Below are 9,007 nucleotides of genomic sequence, written 5' to 3'. Positions count from 1 at the left end.
ATCTGTCAGTGTTATATTGCTGCCAGAGTAATTTCCCTGCTGATGTAGGGCCTACCATATGTGTGCCCTGTTAATAGCAGTAAGGCCAGCTGTGATCTAAATGTGGCTGAGGAGGGAGGTCCTCTGGGAGAAAATAAGATCATATAGTGGGGCTTTTCAAGCCATTGACTGGTTCAGTGTTATTGTCACATACTTGAGGATAAAGGCTTTCTGAAGTTAACCAGATGTACCTTATGCAGTCCTGAGTAAACCAACTCTTGCTTTCAGTACACACGTCCTGGTTCTGGTGGGCTACTGGTTGGTATTTTTGAGATGCTTTCACCTTGCGTGAGGCACTGGCACGCTCTGTTAATATACCTGTCCGTTGTTAGCTTATTTTTTTGGCCCAGATCCATTTATTCAAGGGCTTTATGCCAGCTCACCTTGTTATTGAGTTTCCTTGTTAAACTATATTTGCGAAGGCACAGGAATAAGACTGTAATTAATCAGGCAGTCATTAAGTATTTGTTAATAAACATTCATTCAAGTGTTTGTTGTTCACATAAGCTTAAGAAAAAAATTGTTTGTATTTTGTGTTTATACGTTTGAGATGTTGGATTCGCTCTTGCATGTTAATTTGTTTTTTTTTTTTTTAATGCTGCTCTGTGCTTTAAATGATCTTAATCAAAGCACTTCCCCATTACTTGGAAAACTTAACTGGCTCTTGAAACTGAGGGTTTCTTTTCCTTTCTGTAGCACCCCTAGGCTTGTCATGTACTTCCCTTGATTTTTGAAAATTAAACACTGTGTTTTGTTGTGAGTACATTGGAAGTCTTCCATTAAAAAAGACATCCTATTGCAGAGAAGAACAGAGGGGTTTGCATCCATTGCTGCTGTTGCAGCAGGCGGCACGGTCTGTGTTCTGAAGGACGACGCCCCAGGCCACGTGTGTGGCAGGGGACTGTAGCGATCCTGGCAGCACAGGGACAGAGCGCACCTAACGCCCTGTGAATTCCCTCAGCTGGCCTTTGGTGGCGAGAGGGGACCTGCGTCTTGTCCCTAGCTGTATTCTTGCTGTGTCTGTGAGGAACAGGACGTTGGCTTTTTGCAGCTAGTTCATGTGATACTTGTTGAAGTGCAGTGCTTTGCAGAGTGGTGGTCTCCTTTCTTTGTCACTGTTAACTGACAACACGGTTCCACATGAGCATAACGTCCAGTTCACAGGGCTCTGTGAAGACTTATATTTTTAATGCTTTAAGAAGGTGAATATGCAGTATTTGATGCTGTTGCATTTGGTTTTTGCAACTTCTGTCACTGAAATTTGTAGCAGTGCCATGTTTAAGGTAGCAGGATGATAGACCATGTTTTCCAGATGCTTTCCTTCTACTTAAAATTGCAGTGCAATGGTTCGAAAGAGTTTGGAAATACAAAATGATCTGGAGGTCAAACTGTGATGATGTTCTTGTGCTTTTAGAACTTCCATATCTTAATGAAGAGCACAGCTAGCTGAGAAATCCTTCAGCAGCACTAGCTGCTTGTTTTTACCAGGAGGATGAGTAAGTAAACACTAAAAGTTTTGAGGGTAATATACTCTTTTAGAACTCATTTAAAACAACATCCTAGTATCTGTCATGGTTCCTTGCTTCTCAGGCTCTTCACAAGAACATGTTTTCTCTGCAGACACAATTGCTCTAAACTTAGGCAAGAGATTTTAGTGGAATGTAGTCTGAGCCAGCCTGCAACAAGGACAAGCCTGACTGTCGCTTCCGAGTGAAAATAGTGACATGAGCCTGGGTTTCCTGACTGTGTGAATTGTTCCTGGGCATCACAATTTAGTCATTGATTAGGAAAGCAGCTGAAATTAGTAGTGGTTTCTAAAAATATACCTGAATGTTGATCTTGCCTGGTAAAGGAAGACAAATCAGTAGCACAGTTGAATTTACATATGTGAATCCTTGGTTTGGAGTTCTGTGGGTAACTCACCATGCTGCCACTTTAGGCTCTATCTGGATGGTTTTGATTCACTTGTCTGGTGTGTGTTAACCTTCTTCTCACTGTTCTTAATGTTTGCTGCTACTTTGCTCTAACTCACCAGTCTGTTACCATCTGTTGGCACAAAGGACAGGGTCTACCAGGTTTGGATGATTTATCACTTTAATATTAATTGAAACAGAGTCATCCTTTTACCATAAACCTTACTTCCAAATTATTTTGGGGAGGACAAGATGCATGAAAGTTAAATCCTCCTTTCGAAAGTGGAGAGTTAAAGGTTCTTTTCTCCTGGTTAGCAGAATCTTGTTTGTCCTTACTTCTTAATTAGTGCCCTTTTTTTGTCCCACTGCATTTCCACTGGAGAGCATCTCACCTTTTGAAGATGTGAACAAACAAATTGTGCAGTCAGATTTTCACGTGACACACTTGTAGCTCAGTTCTGGATGTGAGACTCTACTTATGCATACAAGAAATGAGGTTCAACAATAAAAGAATTTGTATGAATGATTGGCTGAGCTTGATTTGCAACTTCAGCCTCTGGTATTTTCCCTGGATTTGTGGTTTACAACCTGTTTGGTATGTGGGCTCACTTGGGAAAATTTCTTTTGATGTGTTCTGGTATGATAAAGCTAACATTTTCTAAAATTAAGAACTCTGAAGGAACTGGAGAGTTTGGATGAAGGGCTTTGTTTCATGAAATACAGACAGCTGCACGTCGTGAACATGTATCAGGGGACATAAATGCTGTGGAAGGAACGTGTGTGCAGTTTTTACAAAAGTCTGCATTTATACAATCTTTCTTTTTCTTTTTTTATCCACACAGATTTTCTTTTTCCTGCCTTTCACTTATTGTTCCAGATTATTCCTCTAAGTTGATCTGCAGTACTGCTCTGTGGTCTTAGTTTCAAACCTTAAATGAAATGCCACTGGAGGCATAAAGCCAGTGGCCAAAGAGCAAGATATGTACCAACCATGTGGCAGGATAGAGAGGTATTTTAAATTTAATTTCATTCTTGGAGAACTAGGTCATTATTCTCTAACACTGCCTAAATTAAGTACAAACTAAAACATCCTAGTTAAATTTTCCACTGATTGTTTAAAAGGAAAGGACATTTTATCTTTGCTGACAAAGCTGGCATAGTTAATAGTGTAAACGTACCATGCCACTGGTTTTTATCCTTGTAGCGAGAACTTCAGGGTAGGTAGCAGGTGATTATATTTTGTGTGTTTTTACACATGGAGTTCTACAAAGGTAAAGCTGAACTTTTTCTGTGTAGTGGTATCATTGAATGATGGAGTGACCCAGGAGATCACCAGTCCAGCCTCCTGCTTAAAGTTGGGTCAGCTGTAAGTTCAGAGCAGGTTGCTCCAGGCTTTGCCCACTTGGGCCTTGAAAACCTCCAAGGACAGCTATTCGACAGCATCTTTCTCAGCTCCCTCTAAACCTCTCTTTGTCTAAATATGTACATAGGAATGTGTTGGAAATTTGTTCATTTATTTGTTTCTAATGTTTAGTATCCAGAAAACCAATAACACATTTACTTCAAAAATTCGTGTAATTCAGGAGACAGGGTTTTTTGCAGACTTAGGAGATTTAAGATATTTATCCTTTTTTAAAAAAGAAAACCAAAACACTTTTTTTTTTTCTCCCTAAACTGAATACAAGCAAGGAAAAAGGAGAACTTCTTGAATACTATAAAGTGTGTGATACTTCTGGAAATTTACTTTTTTCTCAGCAGGCGCATTGTAAAACCACAATACAAATTGTAAACAGTAGTAGTTCAGTACTTTTTGTATTTCTCTAAGCGTTTCTCAGAGTAAATAAAATTGTTAGATGAGAATTGATATTACTATTTACTCTGAAGCAGAGCAAATCTTTGAAGTTAAGTTTTCCATCTCAGGTGATGTTAACAATGAAATACCAAATAGGATTTGGAGGAAAAATTAGAACTTTTATTTGTCTTCAAACCATTGGTACAAAATGTAGATCACATAAATATAAACATGAATCTTAGGTATTGTTAAAACCGATTGTGAGATGTTGCATTTGCTTCAGAATCTTCCTGTTAATTTCTCTGTTGCTACACTGCCAATTTTCCATAATGTGGAATAGTTTTCTTTCTATTGGTTTACAGTCTGCTCCCCTCTCCCTTCCTTTTACATAACAGGCACAACTTAGGCTGTCCTCTTGAAGGAAGTATGTGGTTTTAATCTTTTCTAGTAATCTTAGGTGCTAGTTCTCAGCAGTGAAGAAGTAGTGTATTTCAGTAAATGTGTGACTGAAATGTTTTCTGGAAAGGAGAGGAAGAGAAACTGTAAATTTTAAACAAAGCTCTAATTTATGTGTTAAGACAGTGGCCAGGTCCAAAGAGTTGCATTTTTAGAGGTGAACCAGAGCTGAAATCTAGCTGTATATATCACCTGTTTAACAAGACATTTCTGTCTCTCTAGGTCTTTAGGTTGTTCTACTAGTAAAACAGTTGGCATTGGTTGTAAAATTTGAATCCTCAAGGAGATCTGTTTTTTGGCTTTTTTTGTTTGTGGATTGGTGGCTGGATATAAGTTTAAGTTACCTCTGTGCTTTTAGGAAAACTAGGCTGGTGGTCCAGTTTTCCAAAAAGACTCAACGCCTTTAGAGATTGTCCATGTGTTTTGGATTTGTATTTCTCTTCCTTTCTTGTGTGTGGATTTTTTTTTTCCCCCCTTGAGTACTTGGCAGTTTGAAGGTGTGCATTCTGATTGTTCTGTAGACTAAGTGTCTGCACAGGGGATGCACCTTCTCTTTGCAAGGCTAGGATAGTGTTTTTTGGGAAGAACTGGATAAGTTTAATTTGATCTCATGCATAGTGTTGGAGTATTTGGTTCATGGTGGCTGTTTCTTCAAATGCATTCTGCTCCACTGTGTGTATTTTGATATAATCTTCCAAATATTTTTCTGAAATGTGTCACTTGGATCTGCCAGCCATACTTTCCAAATACAAAGCTCTATTTTTGACATCCTGTGATTTATTCTTAGGAATATACCAGTGCTGCCTCCTTTGCTTGAAGATACTTAAAAAATGTGTTGGAATCACCCGTTTTCCTCTGAGACTTCAATAGCAGTGGATGTCACTATATGATAGGGTATAGGCAACCTTATTTTGAGTCTTAGAAATAATGTTGCTTGACACGTGTTTAGACTGTAGGCTGGGAGACTTAAGATGAACTCAGTTATCTTTTTCCTTTGAGGAGTGCTTATCATCTTTACCCAAACTGGCTGTGTGTTTAGATTCGTTCAAGATTTGCAGTTCTGTGGGCCAATGATACATACACAGAATGACAGTAGAGGGAGAGTGTGGAAACCAGGAATTGTTCTCCACCAGCGAGTCTGTAAGAGACAGATCATGAAAACCAGGGGATAGTGCTGACACACATTATGTGTGTGCCTGGCAGCTGGAGCCCTTGGATGCTTCCAGAGTATCTGCCATAACCTACCAAAACATATTTGCCATAACCTCTCCAAAACCAGAAACAAGAGTATCACCACAGGACTGTTTATATAGGGAACAAGGGAAATAACACAGGTACGGTCTGTTTACAAGCTGGTACAGAGAAGCAATAAATGAAACACTGTTGTGCTCTTCTTAATAAGCTCATTCCTCAAGATAATCAACTATAATCTAAAGGTGTTCCAACATAGGCAAAATCAGAGTGAGTACCTTCAGATTATTTCCACAGAGGTGTGAGGAACATGGAAGTGTGTAGGCACACAGAAGAATGACAGTTTTAACACTCACAGCTGGGTCATTTTGCAAAAGTAGCAGACTGCTACGCAACGACATTCAGGAAGCAAAGGGAAAGTGGTGCACCAGGGACTGTAAGGAGAAACAGTCAGTATCTTGATAAAGGTATTTGTCACACAGGTGGACCTGGCAAAGGGCTACTTATGGCTTCTACTGTGTTTTTTTAAACAAAGCATAGAGACAGCCATGCACTCCAGTGGATGGTGATAAACCTTTATCAGCTTGAATGTGTTCTCTGTTGAGTGAACGCCACAAAACTGCTCTATAGATCATAGAATCATAGAATGTCGGGATCTCCATAGGTCATCTAGTCCAACCCCCCTGCCATAAGCAGAATCATCTCCAACTAGATCAAGCTACTCAAAGCTTCATCAAGCCTGACCTTGAACATCTCCAAGGATGGGGCCTCCACCACCTGTCTGGGCAATCTATTCCAGGGATCCATCACTCTCATAATGAAGAAGTTTTTCCTAACATCTGACCTAAATCTACCCTTTTCTAGCTTAAAGCCATTACCCCTCATCCTGTCACCACAAACCTTTGTGAATAGTCCCTCCCCTGCTTTCTTGTAGGCCCCTTTCAGGTACTGGAAGGTCGCTATAAGGTCCCCCCAGAGCCTCCTCTTCTCCAGGCTGAACAGCCCCACCTCCCTCAGCCTGTCCTCACAGCAGAGCTGCTCCAGCCCTCTGATCATTTTTGTGGCTCTCCTCTGAACACGTTCCAACAGCTCCACGTCCTTCTTGTGCTGGGGGCTCCAGAGCTGGACACAGGACTCCAGGTGAGGTCTCACCAGGGCAGAGTAGTCACCTCTCTCCATCTGCTGGCCACGCTGCTTTTGATACAGCCCAGGATTTGACTGGCCTTCTGGGCTGCTGCTTCACTTTGGTGGCCCATGTCCAGCTTCACTTTATATTTCTTTACCGTGTTACATGCAGTCTTTGCTGAATTACAGAATTTTGATTACTCATGAAATAAGAAAGTGCTGAAGTCACAATTGAACTGGTGCATATATATACATAATTTAGTTCAGAAACCTGAACAGGTTTGTTTCTGTATGTAGAAAATACATTAGTAACTGGTGTGGATTGATTGTAAATCTATGAATTCAAATAAGTAATTTAAATGTGTTTCATATTAACAAGCAAGAAACTTGATATAAATAATTTGGTTCAGTCCTCTATCGAGTTTGTACTTTCTAGTCATTTTCCAAAGGAAAATGGTTTGTAGCATGGAAAATTTTGTTGGTGTCCAAAAGGATGCATATTTGTTAAATGCATAATTTTGGGTGATATTTGTTCCTTCTGTGTATGAAAATGAGAGACGGACTTTCTTTACTTTGTGTGGTTTATCTGATTCAGTATGTTCACTCTGTTCTCGGTTTTCTAGGTTTGTATATACAAAAATAATTTATTTCTAGCTAGGTAGTTAAGTTTCACTTAAGTTACATTTAACCTCTGGTTTGGGTAGAACTTCTAAATTAAATTTTAAAAACCTCATGATCAGTGCTTTTAGTTAGCTCTGCCCAAGAAAAAAAAAACATGGGTATATATTAAAAGGCTTTAACAAGACATCTTTTGAATACAGCTGCCTTTCTAAGCAGGGAAAACATTCATCATTCAATGAATCAGAAACTGTTTCTGATATGTATGGTCCTTTAGATATGCAGGGATGCAAGTACTGTTTTCTAAATCATTGGTTGAAGGAAGAAGATAACATTTCCTTATCCACTTTAAACAAGCCAGTTGTTAATTTTGGTTCGGTTAGTTCATTTTAAGACACAGTTTTCTTTGTAGCTGGAGAAGAGATGATTGCTGTCAGAAGCTGCTTTTAGCACCGTAAATACACACTGTTTTCAGGTTGTCTTCTGATGACTAAGTTGCATGAGACTTTTCAATTCAGTTTGCCTTGGTAGCAAACAGGTACTGGCTGAACTTGACTGTAGCATTCTTTTTGACTATTTTAATACTTTATACTAAGCCTAGACCTCAACATCTGTAACTTATTTCAAAGGTAGTACTAATTATGTTTTATAATTTTACTTTTTTTTTAAGTGACATTTGATGTCTTTAAATTACTCTCTGTTTTGATAAGAGTCATCATAAAAGGAAAGTCCTTGGAGTAACCATTCCTTATTTTGAAGATGGAGAAGGGTGAAACTATCAAGCTCCCTTCCTGAATTTGAGCTGCCAGTGGCTTTTCCTCAACTATTCAAAAGCACTTTTTTAATCCCTCTTTTACCAAGTGTCAGTTAATCTAACCTGACACCTAGCTGTCTTGAAGAGAGGTGGCCTCCCTTGAATTTTCCCTTCTGCCTGCTGAAGATAAACTGACCAAAACAAACCAAAAATCCCTAATTGTACAGAAAAGCTTGTTGAAAAATTAAATGATCTAGTGCTGACGGCCACAGGAAGGAAAGATTGTTCTTTCTGGTGACCATCAGCTGGTACAGTGCTTATTGATGTTGTAGAACAGCTGTCTCCCTACAAGCAGTTGTGTGTTGCTCTTCTTCCCTAAAGCACTAGGTGTAAACCTGATTAGTTAGTAAATCCTAGTAAGTTGTTCTCTTGTGTCAGCTCTTAAATAGTTGGAGACATGATCTAAATATTGCACAGAAATGGATTAATTCACCATTGTTGCCAAGGCGTTTGAAGGAGGTAAGAACTTTTTAGGTCTGTGCATTGCAGGGAGGGGAATTGAATATGGAATGACAGCCTGGTTAGAGGCAGTATTTTTGGTTATGTCTTTGAAGAGCATGTGCAAACATCAGGTTTAAGACTATAACAGTATTGTCATGTTCTCACCCCTTTAATTCCTGGGCCATTAAAATAAAATCCACTAAGGCGAAACAAGAAACAGGGGTGAGAGTAGAAACTGAAGTTAATTTTGACTTGATTAGGCTGAGAGAACTCACTGTTCTGCCTATCATTAATGTAAGATTACTTAGCTTTCTGGTTAGGGATGAACAGGAAACTTTATTAAATACTGAGAGACTTACTCTGTGAAGATCTGTGTGGACTCTGAGCTGAAACTCTGATCTGTTGCAGGAGGTACCTTCATCCTGTAATGTCCCAGGGTTTGAAATAAAGGGATTGTCACTCAACGGCTTTTGTGTGTGAGAGAAAGTACACAGGGAAAACCTCGTGCCTAGCACCATACACCCTGAGATTTTGAACAGATGTGAAGGGGTTGCCTTCGTGATGAACAGGGAGAGGCGTGCATCTCAGTGAAAAACGTGACTGGCAAAAGCTTCGTTT

The sequence above is a fragment of the Merops nubicus genome, unplaced genomic scaffold (assembly GCF_000691845.1).
Source record: "Merops nubicus isolate BGI_N331 unplaced genomic scaffold, ASM69184v1 scaffold12966, whole genome shotgun sequence".
In the NCBI taxonomy this organism is placed as follows: Eukaryota; Metazoa; Chordata; class Aves; order Coraciiformes; family Meropidae; genus Merops; species Merops nubicus.
This window is presented reverse-complemented; position numbering follows the sequence as displayed.